The sequence below is a fragment of the Macaca fascicularis genome, chromosome 3 (genome assembly GCF_037993035.2).
Source record: "Macaca fascicularis isolate 582-1 chromosome 3, T2T-MFA8v1.1".
NCBI lineage: Eukaryota > Metazoa > Chordata > Mammalia > Primates > Cercopithecidae > Macaca > Macaca fascicularis.
The window spans coordinates 89,248,747-89,265,104 of NC_088377.1; positions in this window are offsets into that span (position 1 = coordinate 89,248,747).

The following is a 16,358-nucleotide window of genomic DNA, read 5'->3' on the forward strand; positions in this document are numbered from 1 at the left end:
TTATAAGAAACACTACAATCTCATTCCCTGACCTCTTGAAGGTTTTGTTGAAAAAGGAAAAACGTAAACATACAAGTAAACACTTGAGTAGAAATCATGGTGCGTCAAACAAAGGAGAAGACCAGAAAACCAAAATAGAAAATAACAGGGTAGAGGGAAGGAACCAAGTTTGTATGATATGTGAGGAGGAGTTTCATGAAAAGGATAAGGTCTGTAGGAGGCAGGGGAGAAGGATGTGGCATAGAATGAGTGAGATGTTGTCGCAGAAACTGTCAGAGGCCAAAGTATACATGGTCTTGTAGGCAGGTTAAGAGGGGAGTCTGTTATTCTATATTGAACTGAAAGCCACTGAACAGCATGATTTTGTTTTTTGTTTTTTTTGTTTTGTTTTGTTTTTTTTACGATCATTCTGGCAACTGTGTGAATGAATAAGAGGAAGGAAAGATGAGAGGTGGAGAAACCAGCTAGAGGGCAGCAGCGCAGGGAAGAGATGATAATACCTTAGAATACAGCCATTCATGAAGAGGAAAAGAGCAGGTGAATATGACCATTTCTGAGGAGCCAACAAAACAGCAACTAGAAAGCACTCTGTTTAAAATAGAAGAAAGTGGAGGAAATTGAATCTGTGAAGTTACTAGTTAGGTGATGGAATTTCTGAGAAGCCCACAGGGGAAAATTAGGTAACCTGGAGATTAAACAACACCTTCTCACCTGGCCCCACTGGCAGAGCATGATGAAGGCTGGAGGGACCTTCATCCATCCTCCAGGCTTCTTGGCTGGAGGGACCAGGTGAGAAGATGGCATTCCTGGAGTTTCTGGCCAAAAGTCTCCTGATCGAAAGCTGGAGTTAAGAAGACACCACCTAAAATGAGTGGAGAAAGAAGGGCCGTGTTATCTCCTTTCCTCCTGCTCCATTATCCTGTCAATGCCTCCTATGGATGGAATGGAACACAATCAGAAACCAGCTGACATGGGCACCTGGGAGCACAGCTTCCAGGGCTAAACCCCCTGTATTATAGAACAGAGAAGAGAAAAGATGAAGAACGGATCTGAGTATCCAGGGCTGGTGTAATATACTGTCTGTATTTTAAGGGAGATTTGACATGACTTAGTGATGAGTGAGATATGGGAAGATAAGCAAGGAAGAAATTTCAAGAATGATCACAAGGCTTCTGACTTGAGCACCTCTGTACAGAATGGGGTGGCATGGACAGGACAGGGAAGGCATGGGGCTGAAGGAGATTTGGCAAGAAGAAGGATAGAAATTCAGTTTGGGAGATGTTAAACGTGAGATGTTCATTAGCTGTGAATTCAAGAAGCTATTTGAATCTGGCAATTAAATTGCAGATCTTGAGTTCAGAACAGAAGAAGTCAACCCTTTTTGTTTGGAAGTTGTCAAAATTAGGTTGTATTTATAATCATGAGAATTGGTGAGTAAATCAAGGAAGAGAATTTAGAATAAAAAGGCTTAAGACTTTTCCCTGATGAAGTCCAACACTTAGAGGGCAGACAAATGAGGTGGAATTGAGGAAATGTGGAAGCCCATCTTACCAACACAAATAAACACACAAATAAAACCTACCAGTCTTTTTTTTTTTTTTTTGAGACAGAGTCAGTCTTGCCCTGTTGCCCTGGCTGGAGTGCAATGGCACAATCTTGGCTCACTGCAACCTCCGCCTCCCGGGTTCAAGCAATTCTCCTGCCTCAGCCTCCCAAGTAGCTGGGACTACAGGCATGTGCTACCACGCCCAGCTAATTTTTGTATTTTTAGGAGAGATGGGGTTTCATCATATTAGCCAGGATGGTCTCGATCTCCTGACCTCGTGATCCACCCTCCTTGGCCTCCCAAAGTGCTGGGATGACAGGAGTGAGCCATCGCGCCCAGCAAGACCTACCACTCTTGACTGACAACAGTGTACCTTCCAGCTACCACCTACATTTCTGCTTCCCCTTTTCAGCGAAACCTCTTGATTCAGTTGTCCTTATTCATGTTCCTCAATTCCTTGTACTCAAATTCTATCCTGAGCCCCTCTGCCTAGGCCCTCAACACAACTACTCATATCAAAGTCATGAATGACTTTCACATTTCTAAATATAATAGTTAATTCTCAATTGATCCTACTGGACCCATCAATTGGCTGACTGCTTCACTTATGAGAATGAAAGGAGGAGCTATTAATAATTATGCGGAGACAACAGATTGAAGCTTGTCCTGGGCAAACTAAGAACTGTAGTCTCTCTATCAGCATCAGGAGACACAAGTTTTTATCCCCTGCTCTTTAAAGAATTTATCTCATTTGACTTTCAAGGCACCACATCTAGTTTTCTTCCTTGTTCAATGTCAGTTGTTTGAAGTCTTCCATGATGTTCTTCTCATCAGCCAGACAACTACACTTTGGAGTGCCCCAGGGCTCAGACATTTTCTTAGTTTCAAAACCCAATTTCTTGGTGATCTCATCCAGTATGATGACTTGCAAATCCATCCATATGCTGGTTTTTCTCAAATGTGTCTCTTGCTTTTTATTATTATTATTATTATACTTTAAGTTCTAGGGTACATGTGCACAATGTGTAGGTTTGTTACATGTGTATACATATGCCATGTTAGTGTGCTGCACCCATCAACTCATCATTTACATTAGGTATATCTCTTAATGCTATCCCTCCCCCCTCCCCCCACCCCATGACAGGCCCTGGTGTGTGATGTTCCCCTTCCTGTGTCCAAGTGTTCTCATTGTTCAATTCCCACCTATGAGTGAGAACATGCAGTTTCTGGTTTTCTGTCCTTGTGATAGTTTGCTGAGAATGATGGTTTCCAGCATCATCCATGTCCCTACAAAGGACATGAACTCATCCTTTTTTATGGCTGTATAGTATTCCATGGTGTATATGTGCCACATTTTCTTAATCCAGTCTATCATTGATGGACATTTGTGTTGGTTCCAAGTCTTTGCTATTGTGAATAGTGCCACAATAAGCATACATGTGCATGTGTCTTTATAGCAGCGTGATTTATAATCCTTTGGGTATACACCCAGTAATGGGATGGTTGGGTCAAATGGTATTTCTAGTTCTAGATCCTTGAGGAATCGCCACACTGTCTTCCACAATGGTTGAACTAGTTTACAATCCCACCAACAGTGTAAAATGGTTCCTATTTCTCCACATCCCCTCCAGCACCTGTTGTTTCCTGACTTTTTAATGATCGCCATTCTAACTGGTGTGAGATGGTATCTCATTATGGTTTTGATTTGCATTTCTCTGATAGCCAGTAATGATGAGCATTTCTTCATGTGTCTGTTGGCTGCATAAATGTCTTCTTTTGAGAAGTGTGTCTCTCTTTATTGAAACTCTACCCAAACTCAAATATTTCATTACACAAGTATATCATCTCTACAACCAAAACTGATCAGCCTTCCCAAACCTGTTTTGTCATCTTTCCCATTTAAATTAATACAGCTCCATTCTTTTTTAAAAAAATTCATGTCAGAAAGCTTAGAGTCATTCTTTACTTCTTTTTCTCTTCTTTTTTTCACACCCACATCTAACCCATCAACAAATACCATCATCTGTACCTCCATGTATCTCCAGAATTCATTTTGTTTTTATTTTACCACATACACCACAAGTACCCTGGTTCAATGACCAGACAACCATAGCCACCTCCCTGTTTCTATCCTTGTCCCCAGGCAATCTCTTCCCAATTCAAAAGCCAACATGATTCTGTGAGATGTGTTGGATCTTGTCACTTACCAGCTTAAAATTGTTCATATGATTCCTATCTCACTTGGAATACACAGTCAAAGTCCTAATAAACCCTAGTAGGCCCCCAGTTTCCCTTCTCACTGCCCAGACCTCATCCACTGGCCTTGCTCTTCATACCTCACAGTTTTATTTTTCTCCTTAACGTTTCTCATTATCTCACATACCATCCATTTTAGGTATTTATTTTACTGTTTGTCTCCCCATACGGGAATGCCAGTTCTATGGGGTTGGAGATTTTGTCAGTGTGGTTTACTACCATATCCCAGCTCTTGGAACTGTACCCAACACAGTGTGTGAATTCAATGAATGTTTGCTGAGTCGATGGTGAATAAGATGGGTAGGTCATAAAAGAAGAAAGAAACCCAAGAGAGGATTGTGTTACAAAAGCCAAGAGAAGGGAATGTTTCAACAAGAGAAGAATGATAAACATTGGTGCCCAGTGCTGTTGAGAGAGCTCCTGAGATGGGATTTGGCATCATGGAGTTTTCTGACTATCTTGAGAAAGAAAAGGCTCAGTGAAGAGGTGGAGGAAGAATACAGAATGGAGAGAGACATAGACCAGAAGGAATGAAGACTGAATGGGAGGACGTTAAGGGGTCACTACAGCATGGGTAGCCGAGAAGCTTGACAATGACAGACAGAGGAGCGAGAGAGGACTGAAGTAGAAATGAGTCAGTGTCATCATCAATACTCAGCCAAGCTTCAAAACAAAGACGTTTCTTTGATTCTTCATCACTCAACCTTACCATCCAATCATAAAATTCTCACAATTGAATCTCACAATTGAAAGACTTCTCAATCCCACTCCTTATTTCTATTGTCACAGTTCAGTCTTTTAATTTATTACTAGTACAGTCCTGTGTTGCTTAATGAGATGTGGATATATTCTGAGAAATGCATCATTAGACAATTTCATTATGCGAACATCACAGAATGTACTTACCACAAACCTGACTGTATAGCCTACTACACACTTAGGCTGTATAGTATAGCCTACTGTTCGTAGGCTGCAAACCTGTACAGCACGTTCCTATATGAATTCTGTAGGCAATTGCAACACAATGGAAAGTATTTTTGTATCTAAATATTACAAAGAACAGTAAAACTATGGTATAAAACATTTTTAAAAATAGTACACTGTATAGGGCACTTACCATGACTAGAGCATGCAGGACTGGAAGCTGCTCTGGGGAGTCAGTGACTGAGTGGAGAGTAAATGTGAAGGTCTAGGGCATTATTGTACATTACTGCAGACTATAAACACTGCATTTAAGCTACACTAAATATATTGAAAACTGTCTTCAATAATAAGTTAACCTTAGGTACTGCAACTTTTTAACTTTATGAACTTTTAATTTTTTATTTTTTGACTCTTTTATAGTAGTTTCAAACACAAGCACATTGTACAGCTGTACAAAATATTTTCTTTCTGCATATCCTTTTTCTATAAGCTTTTTTCTATTTTTAAATTTTTTATTTTATATTTCTTAACTTTTTTGTTGAAAACTAAGACACAAGCACACACAGTAGCTTAGATCCACACAGGGTCAGGATCACCAATATCACTGTCTTTAACCTTCACATCTTGCCCCACTGGGAGGTCTTCAGGGTTGCTAACACACATGGAGCTGTCATCTCCTGTAACAAAAAATGCCCTAACCCTAACTCTAACCCACCCAAAGGATCTGCCTGAGACTGTTTTATAGTTAACTTTTTTTAATAAGTAGGAGTACACTCCAAAATAATGGTCAAAAGTATAGTAAACACATAAACCAGTAACACTGTCATTTATTATTGTCCTCAAGTATTATGTGCTGTACATAATTGAATGTGCTAGATTTTTATACAATTGACAGTGCAGTGGGTTTGTTTATACCAGCATCATCACATTAATAACGTGTTGTGCTACAGTGTTACAATGGGTTGTGACATCATGAGGTGAAAGAAAATTTTCAACTCCGTTATAATCTTATGGGACTACCATTGTATATGTGGTCCATTGACCAAAACTTCATTAAATGGGACACGACTATATACCAACAGCTTCCTTATCATCAGTAAACAGGCTGACCTCTGGTTCACTACATTTTTGGAGTTCCCTGCAGGAGAAGGACATAGGCTATGATCACAAGATTAAGAGAGGTAAGGGCAGAAAAGAAGCTGATAAAAATAGCAGGGGTACTCTTCCAGCCCTAGCAAGTCCAAAGAGGTATACCAAACTTAGGACACCCTTAGCAAAATCAATAATCTGTGGATAATGGACATAGGAAAAGTTGGGCGTGGCAACCAGATTTCCAGGCAGCAGCTATTCTCAGCACTTGGTGATTCTGTAAACCAAGGAAGGTGATTCAAGTTAAGATGTGAGATTACTGGTTCAAGGTCTATGCACACATCAAAGGAAACTGACAGGAGTGAAGAAGAGAGCTGTGGTTCTTAGTCAATGGGCTGAAGCAATGACATGGGTACCAAGGACTGGAATGAAGAGATTGAATGGATGGACACCTAGAACCTGAGCAGAGACTACTGGAAAAAATGGGTCATGTGGGATGAAGGTAAGCAGAGCAACTGGACTTTTAGGTTCCCAGCAGTCCAGGACTCCGGATCAGGAGGCCAAGATTTTTTTTTCTTTCAGACCTTGTTTTCTGGAGGCAAAGAGGCTATTCCTGTATAACCTGGTCTGTTTTTTATTTGGCTCTGAGAGTTGGCTCTGAGATGGGGAAAACAAACAAACAAACAGGCTGTAAATGACTTCAACAGGTCTTCATGCCTTCATTCTCTCCATTAGTTCCACTTCCTCCTCAGGGTCACTAGAGTTATCTTCCTAGAGTACATTCTGATCACACCACTTTTGTGACTTAAATTATTTAGTCATTTTCCATTGTCTGTAAGATAAAGCCACACCCATAGCACAGTAAACCGGGCATTTCACAACCTGATTCTAACTTAGCTTGCAAACCATGATGTTCCTCCTACTCTCTCCAGTCTCAATCCATGCAAACAAGGTCTGCTGCTCCTTTCAAATTCCTCAAGCTTATCTAATGCCATTGTTGCTACAATCCTCCTGCAACAACGCTTCTTCTACTTTCTCTATTGGAAGAATTCCTATTCATATGTGAAGGTCCTTTTTGTCATCAGCATCTTCCCCAGCCACAGAATACCATTAATCATTTGGCTTTGTTCTTTTTCATTTTAGTTGTTTGTTACTATTTAAAAAGTGTATTTACAATCTACCATGTTTCAAAACAGGTTTGAACCTCATAAACAGTTATAAAACAGCACAGTAATATAAATATTAGGATTTTGAGGAAGAAAAGAAAGAAAAACAGCCCCAGGGACAGAAAATGGAACCAAGAATGTGTCTGATCCAATCAAGCATACCAAGGAGTCCTGTACAGTTGCTAAAAGGTGGGCCACAAATTGAGCATTAGGCTTTCCCACAGCCAAGATAAGGAGAGAAATGTGGGCAGTCTCACAACTCCTTTTGCCCATAATATAAACACCAAATAATTGGTCAGTGGATGCATAGCTATTCTTCACACTTACACTAAAAGAGAATTTTTTCCCCAAGGTTTACTCATAAAGAATAAACTGTATAATGCAACAGAAAACACTCTCCACAAACATCTCTATAGGAGAAACAGCTGTTAGTATCATAAGGAGTGCCTTCAGGATTTATGGCATATCAACAAAGCACAATCAGTCAAACCAATTCCACAGAGGAGGCTGCTACAGATTATATAATTCTCAGTTCCCGTAACTTGGTTTAAAAGGGCAATATTTTTGGACTAAGATGTCTGAAAATCTCTCCAGCTTCCTTACCTCCCTAAATTTAACACACATTTTTACATAATTTTTAATTTTGGGGGGTTCATAACCCTTTTAAAACCCTTGGGCCTCACAGTTTAAGGATCTCTAGGGAAATAGACTAAGTATCCTTAGGAAATCCTTTCTATATATTGCTTTGCTAATACATTGATAGTTTGTGTTTCCAGTGGAATCAGAAGCAAATCTCTTAATACGCCATCCTGTAGCTAGTTATGGAGGAGATGGCTGAGAATGGCACCTCCCAAAGAAAAACTGAGTCACCTATCAATGACACATAACTAAATAAAAGATCATCATACCCTAACTGGAAAGTAAGACAAAGAGAACTTATAGGCAGAATAAAAATTATTCTTATAAAATAATTTTTGAAAGCTCTCTAAAACATAAAAATGAGCCATTGAGGTCCAATTTTCTTCAATTTCTATGATCAAAATAATTTGTCTTACAAATTTTACAGGTGAGGGAAAGGCTTTCCCAGCTTAACCATAAAACAGCCTCATTAAAGCCCATATGATGCCTAGCTTTGATCAGGGGATAATTCTTGTGTGTGCTGGAGAATTATGCCAAGCTAAATAAATGAAGTAGCTTGCTGAATGAGATGCCAATGATGTGTCAGGTAAACATTAAGGAACTTTCATTTTAAGTAATATTATCTGGCAATAATTAGATACAGCCAGTGCCCATGATTCCCTGCTCTTAAACATTGATCTAGGAATGGTCCAGATGTTGATTTGCAAGTAGGCATAGTGGTGCAGCCAATAACCTCTTGACATTCCTTCCAGTGCTAAGATGCTCTGCTTCTCTCAACAAGCCTGAGTATTAATGAAGAACAACATCAAAAGCCACAAATTAGAAGCAAATTTCTTAACACTTAAGATAATTGCTCAATGTTTGGCTCTAGCATTTTAAAGCTTTCAAAATGTGATGACCCGTGTAAAGATTTCAGTAAAAACAACAGTTCAATATCATTTTGAACTCAGGTGTTTATAAATATAACACATTATGATGCCCTGGTTCCATTTTTTTAAAAAACCCATTTTTAAAAAACCTTTAAAACCCATTAACAGTATCTTTGTATGAGAAGAGAAATGGGCATGGTGGTTCACACCTGTAATCCCAGCACTTTGAGAGGCCGAGGCAGGCAGATCACTTGAAGGTCAGGAGTTCGAGACCAGCCTGGCCAACATGGTGAAACTCCATCTCTACAAAACAATACAAACAATTAGCTGGGCATGGTGACATGTGGCTGTAATCCTGGCTACTCGGGAGGCTGAGACGGGAGAATTGCTGGAACCCAGGATGCAAAGGTTGCAGTGGGCCGAGATCGCACCACTACACTTCAGACTCCATCTCAAAAGAAAAAAAAATGTAACTGGCTAGCCACATGTAGGAGAATGAAACTGGGTCCTCATCTCTTTCCTTATACAAACTTTAACTCAAGGCAGATTAAGGACTTAAACCTAAGACGTGAAACTATAAAAATTCTAGAAATTAACATTGGAAAAATCCTTCTAGACATTGGCTTAGTCAAGGATTTCATGACCAGGAACCCAAAAGCAAATGCAATAAAAACAAGGATAAATAGTTGGGACCTAATTAAACTAAAGAGCTTTTGCATGGCAAAAGGAACAGTCAGCAGAGTAAACAGACAACCCACAGAGTGGGAGAAAATCTTCACAATCTATATGTCTGACAAAGTACTAATATCCAGAATCTATGATGAACTCAAACAAATCAGTAAAAAAAAAAAAAAAAAATCCCATCCAAAAGTGGGCTAAGGACATGAATAGACAATTCTCAAAAGAAGATATGCAAATGGACGACAAGCATATGAAAAAATGCTCAACATTGCTAATGATCAGGGAAAGGCAAATCAAAACCACAATGCAATACCACCTTACTCCTGCAAGATTGGCCATAATCAAAATATCAAAAGAAAAAAAGTAGATGTTGGTGTGGATGTGGGGAACAGGGAACACTTCTACACTGCTGGTGGGAATGTAAACTAGTACAGCCACTATGGAAAACAGGGTGGAGACTCCTTAAAGAACTAAAAGTAGAACTACCATTTGGTCCAACAATCCCACCACTGGGTATCTACCCAGAGGAAAAGAAGTTATTATTCAAAAAAGATACTTGTACATGCATGTTTACCACAATTCACAATTGCAAAATCGTGGAACCAACCAAAATGCCCATCAATCAACAAGTGAACAAAGACACTTTAGTATACATATACAATGGAATACTACTACATAGCCATGAAAAGGAACACATTAACAACATTTTTAGTGACCTGGATGAGATTAGAGACTAATATTCTAACTGCAGTAATTCAGGAATGGAAAACCAAACATTGTATATTCTCACTGACATATGGGAGCTGCGCTATGAGGACACAAAGGCACAAGAATGACGCAGTGGACTTTGGGGACTTCGGGGGAAGAGTGGGAGGGGATGAGAGATAAAAGACTACAAATATGGTGCAGTGTATACTGCTCGGGTGATGGGTGCACCAAAATCTCACAAATCACCTCTAAAGAACTTATGCATGTAACCAAATACCACTTGTACTCCAATAACTTATGGACAAATAAAAAAATTTTAAAAATTAAAAATAAATAAATAATTGTGAACGTAGGCAATACACTAAGATGCATATAAAATATCATAAAACATAGTGATATGGTTTGGCTGTGTCCCCACCCAAATCTCACCTTGAATTGTAGTTCCCGTAATTCCTACATGTCATGGGAGGGACCCGGTGGGAGATCATTGAATCACAGGGGTGGTTACCTCCATGTTGTTCTCGTGATAGTAAGTGAGTTCTCACGAGATCTGATGATTTTATAAGGTGCTTTTCCCCCTTTTCTCATTCTTCTCCTTTCTGCCACCGTGTGAAGAAGGATGTTTGCTTCACCTTTTGCCATAATTGTAAGTTTCCTGGGGCCTCCCCAGCCATGCTGAACAGTGAGTCGATTAAACCTTTTCCTTCTATAAACAAAAACAAACAAACAAACATAAAAGAGGTGGGTTGTTTTAAAACAATAGTTCTCAACTGGGGCACGATTTTACCTTACCATCCAGAGGACATTTACCAATCTCATATCTGGAAACTTTCTTTTTGGAGAGATAGGGGTCTGGCTACGTTGCCCAGGGTAGGCTTAAACTTCTAGTCCCAGCCTCCCAAATCGCTGGGATTACAGGCATGAGCTACTGCGCTCAGCCAAGGAGACATTTTTTATTGCTGCCACTAGAGAAGGGAGTGCTGCTGGCATGTAGTGAGTGGAGGGCAGGGATGCTGCTAGTATAAAGTTACCATGGTTTAATTTATTTTAAAGAGAGCCTCAAAAGAAACCCTGAATGAACACAGTATGAAGGCAGAGCTGCTTTCTGCAGAGATGGGGGCAAGGTGGAGTCAGATGTACAAGTCCAGCTGACTGGAGCTGGTAGTGGCCCCTGAGGTGTCTCTGCTAAAAACTGCACTCCACAGAGCTCAGTGGGGAAAACCTGATGTAGTGCAAATAAAATGTGGCTTTAAATCCTTTAGATCTACATTATAGTCCTGCATTGACTGCCTACTAATTTCATCCATTTGGGTAAGTGATTTACTCTCACCAAGCCTTAATTTCCTCTTCTGAAAAGAGGGAATGATCATGCTCACTTCACAGGGTCATTGTGATGCTAAATAAAATGTAAAACTCCAAAACCAGCACCTAAGACACGGTGCTTAGTATATGTTAATTAATTTATTTATCATTTGTTTATTTTTTTGAGATGGAGTCACATTGTCTCCTGGGCTGGAGTGTAATGGTGGGATCTCGGCTCACTGCAACCTCTGCCTCTGAGGTTATCCTGCCTCAGCCTCTGGAGTAGCTGGGATTACAGGTGCACACCACCACACCCAGCTAATTTTTTGTATTTTTGGTAGAGATGGGGTTTCACTATGTTGGCCAGACTGGTCTCGAACTCCTGACCTCGTGATCCACCCGCCTCGGCCTTCCAAAGTGCGTTAATTTATTTTAAAATAAATTCTTTTCATCCTATGAATGTCAGAGTTGGCCCCAGTAATACTGACAGAAAGATCTTTAGTGTTTGAGGCTTATGACTATATATTGATTCATTAACACATTTAAACTATTATGAAAGATTTTATAGCAACATTATAAAAAGAAAAGGAAGACATTTCAAATCCAGTATTTGTAGGACTAGTCACTTAACAAAACAACCCATGCATTTAATTAATAATGATCTATAGCTTGTTTCTACAAAACATAGTTGTGATTTATTATTGTACTGTAGACAGGCAGAGTATGAATGCAAAGTTTATAGCAAGAGTAAGATATTAGACATCTATTGTTTTGCTTGCCTAGACTAGCATACAAGCTTCTGCTGGGAAATCCTTCCTCTATTTTAACTCTGGGGTTTACGTGGGAGCTTCTCTTGGTTTATAAATCCTTCCCCCTTGACTACTATTTATGGTCAATGGGAAAACGTACCTATTCCAAACTGGAAAGGCATTGGTGTCACCCTCTAGCCTTTCCCTACAACCAATCATCAGTGATTGGAACAGGTATGAACTCCCGATCCAAAAGGTACCAGCAGATCCCTTTCCTGGGATTTTTGAACTTGGGATCAGAGGGAGAAAAAACAAGTCTTTGGTCTCTCTGATGGTGAAATTGGAACTTATAACCCAGCAGATGGGTTTCCTGCAATCTGAAAAAATGAAACAGGAAGGAGAGGTGTGGGCATGTGTAGTGGAGGCTGAGGGTGGTGAAGAGAGACTCCTCTGTCCCAGGCACAGGGCTAGGGCCTGGCCATACATTCAGCAGAATCCCCCTCCTACCCTTTCCTTTCGCAACGTATAGTTATGTGAGTCAAGAAATTCTTCCTTTGTGCTAATCTAGCTCTGTTTGGATTTCTACCACCTAAAACCATAAAAGTCTTGACTAATTCAAGTGGGTTGCAATAGTTGGAAAAAAAAAATGCTGTGTCTCTGCAGGTGTCTAGCTGGAGGCTAATTATAGTGAGGGCTAAAAGAGTAAGACATTAGTCAGAAGAGCTGCAGTTCAAATCTAGACCACCAGCATTACAAGTTACTTGTGGGAACTTAAAAAAGTTAATTAACTAAATAATCTTATATTTAAGTTTTAGGTTCTTCATCTGTGATTCAGTCAGGGTCCGGTTAGGAAACTGAAACCACTCAGGTTATTTTAATGGAGAGAATTCCATATAAAGAACTGTTAATTACATGTAGAAGAACTGAAAGAGTGAAAGAAGGATTCTAAAGTATCATGGAGGGCACAACCGCAAGAAAGAGCCACCACCCATAGGGCTGGGGAACTAAGGGAAGAAGCTGGAACTTTCAACCCTTAGAAGCTTGGAGAGGTAGCTCTGTGGTGTGGGAATCCAGGCCTACAAGAAGGCCCAGTGTATTGCTGGTGTCTCTGAGAAGAATTTCATAAGCCTGATTCTGAGCTGGAAAAATTGCTAGCTAGATTCAGCTGCTGCTCCAGGAAGGCAACCTCACTGCTAGAGTGAAGAAGCACTGAAGCAAGAATCAGACAGGAATGAGCAAGTCCTTCTCCCTGCTCCAGCTCTGCAGTCTCCCCCAGTCTCTGCACTGGCAGAGTCTAATATGGCACCCTCCGACCAGGCAGAAAAGTGGTTTTCAGAATCCCAGGTTCACTTTCCCAAAGCTGATAGTAGAAGGGTGAGTTTGAAGCTGAAAGACAACAGCTTGATAATTGGCACAATGTTTAAGGATGATGAAACATGCTTCACCTGGATTTGGAGAATGTAATTGACATAAGTCTGAAACCATTACCTGAAAAGAAGCAATTGTGAACATAATGTCCTCTCTTCTGGTAAAATAAATAAATAAATAAATAAAAACTGGTCTCATAAGGTTGCTGGAGACAATAGTAAGAGTGTCTAAGTGTTGCTCCTCACTGAGGAAGTAGAGATGAAACAAAATCAACTTCCTGAGCACTAGTATTCACTTCCTGGTTCTTCCCTGCGTGTCAGATTTCTCTTCTCTTCCATCATTTGCTTTCTTAGAATGTCTTTATCATCAGCTTTTATTTATCCTTCAAAACCCAACACATATTATTTGCCCTCTGGGAGCATTTTTCTGAATGTTCCAGCCCAAAATGATGCTTCTGTCTTCTTAGCTCTTCGTATATTTACTATGCTTTTCTTTCTTTTTTTCCAAATAGTGGTGACATGTTATGTAATATGCCTAGGGTTCATAGATGAGCCCGGATCTCTTAGAATTAGGGAAATTTTCAGATCCCTAATTCAGTTATGTGAAGGAATCAGTAAGGAAAAAATGATGGCTGAGCAGAAGGGCCAGCCATACAGTCTGCATCTCAGTGGGATTAGGAAGTAAAGCTGAAGTAGCACACTCTCATGGGTACCCAGCCCCCTGTCCACCTCCAAGCTCTTGGAGCTCACGGATAGGACAGTAATAAACTATCTTCCATTTCTAACTGTTTGTGAAGAACCTAAGAATATCCTGCTAATCTAAATTTGTATTAGTTCTAAAATTGAGCCTGTTTATGTCTGAATGAGGCTGTGCTTGGCTATCATTATGGGCTGCCGGGGATTGGCTAAATGTGACATTGCTTAGATTAAATAATGCTTTGTATCCTCATGGGTCTTTACCTAGTTCTTTGATGAGTGAGTGTGAAGAAGAATTATATTCATTCTTGCCTGTGAAGATGTGCCTTCCCTACAGACTGAGAAGGGCACTTTTCCAATCTTTCACCAGCTCTGTCCCAGGACTGCTCTTAGAGTTTTCTCTGGATCCAAATCTGAGACATTATCTCATTGTATAGAATTTCCACAATTAACAGGGGCCATCATCAGTGAAGACCCTTCTATCCATGGTGGAATCCAGAAACTATATGGATGAGCAAAACGTTCTACAGATGAACACTGAATTCTTCCTGGAATAAACCCTTCTCATGTGAAGATTTCCTGTGACAGGTGATAACAATCTTCTCCAATTACTTGTAAAAGTAAGTTGACAGTAGAAAATTTCTTTTGAAGGCACTCTATTAAGTACATTTCAAACAATGTTTACTGTCAAGCCAGGAATTCATGCCAGACAGGTAAAATCACTTTCCTTTATAAACCTATTATTAGCATCAGATAGACAATCGGGTCTGCAGAAAGAGTTTCCATTAACATTCACACAGTACCAAGGGTCAAATATTTCATCTTTTGGTCCTTTCATATGTTATCCTATGAAAAATATAGCTATTATTTGTTACTCTGTATACAAAGTCCCATGCTAATGGGTTTATACATGTATTTGACACTGAGATAAAATACTTACCTTGGGTGGAATCCACGGCCTTTGATAATTTTTAGGCCATGTTCTTTATGCAAGTGTGCTCACTTTATTAGTGTTGCTAGAAATGCTTCCTGAATGTGATGATTTCCTCTTGGTTCCTTGCTTTCTCCTTTCTAGGCAAGCAATAAGTAGTGAAATGAGGAAAGATGGTTTCAAAACATACAAAACCTGTTCCTTGTGTAGATACAGCTTAAAGAATATAAACAGATGGATTTCTCCCACAGGACAGGTCATCATACCATCGGGGGAAAATGAGTTGGCTGCTGCTGAGTTAAGAAGCAATGAAGTCATTGCTATGCACATAATTAAAATGTGATATTTCAAGAGGAGTGAATCCAAGGAGGAGAAAAGAAAAATTACAGATAATACATACTGTGGTTGTGGCTTTGAATTAATATGTGCCTGGGTGCAGAAGAAGCAATGCAAACAAATGTCAGCCATCAGAAATAGGCAAAATGACAATACATTTAACTCGTAACTTTATCCCCCCTGCCCCCACCACACATGCTTAAGGGTAATAGTATTCATTTTTGCTAAGCTCATTTGAACTACGTAAGCGTTGTTAGCAGACTGGATTTAGAATATGTAGAACAGCTTGATGCACCCATTCCAATGCCTAACAGAAGTCCTGGTCAGTGTTTAACAGGTCAATTCAAAAGACCTGGGCCTGGGTCATGCCCCTGGCAATGATGCAGTGATGCTTTTGTATACACATCTGAATGACTAATTGAACCAATTCAGGAGAGAAGCTCTTCTTGTTGTGGCTGTTAATCAGCTTAGGGAGGTATGCTCCTTTCTAGGCAGACTTAGGCCTAGATAAAGATGGGAACACTGCAGGATTTTGAACAATGGCCCTTGTCCCTTCCTTTTCAGGAAGCTGCCTAGTAAGGAAAAAACAGCAGATACACAAGCAACTGTTATCTTGGGTAAAAGAGATTCTTTTTTCTTGGGACCATATCAGTTTTGTGTTTACAGATCTTCTAAGGCTATATCTATATGATGACAGGCTTTCTGGTGAAAGCTGAGAAATTCAGTTGCAAATATGAATGCTACAAAATGTGTGGTTATTTGGCAACGGGAAGATCAAACATCTGGATCTTTGACTCAGTTTTTCCATTTTCACCCAATATTTTCATATCGTGAAAAACACCAATTAAAAAAAGCAGCCAATCTGGTGTTTTGGCTTTCTTACCAGCCAATTTGTATCTCAGAATGGTTGGTCCAATTGATTGTGCTGCTTTAGATGGCCAAAATGAACAGATCAAGATAAAAATAGTTGTTTAGGTGGCTGTTCTGATCTGGTTCAACCAATATGGTGGAATTTTAAACTCTAACTGGTGCATGCTTTACAAACGCAAATAATTTCTAACATCTCAGAATTCAGCAGTCTATGATTGGAAGTGGATAA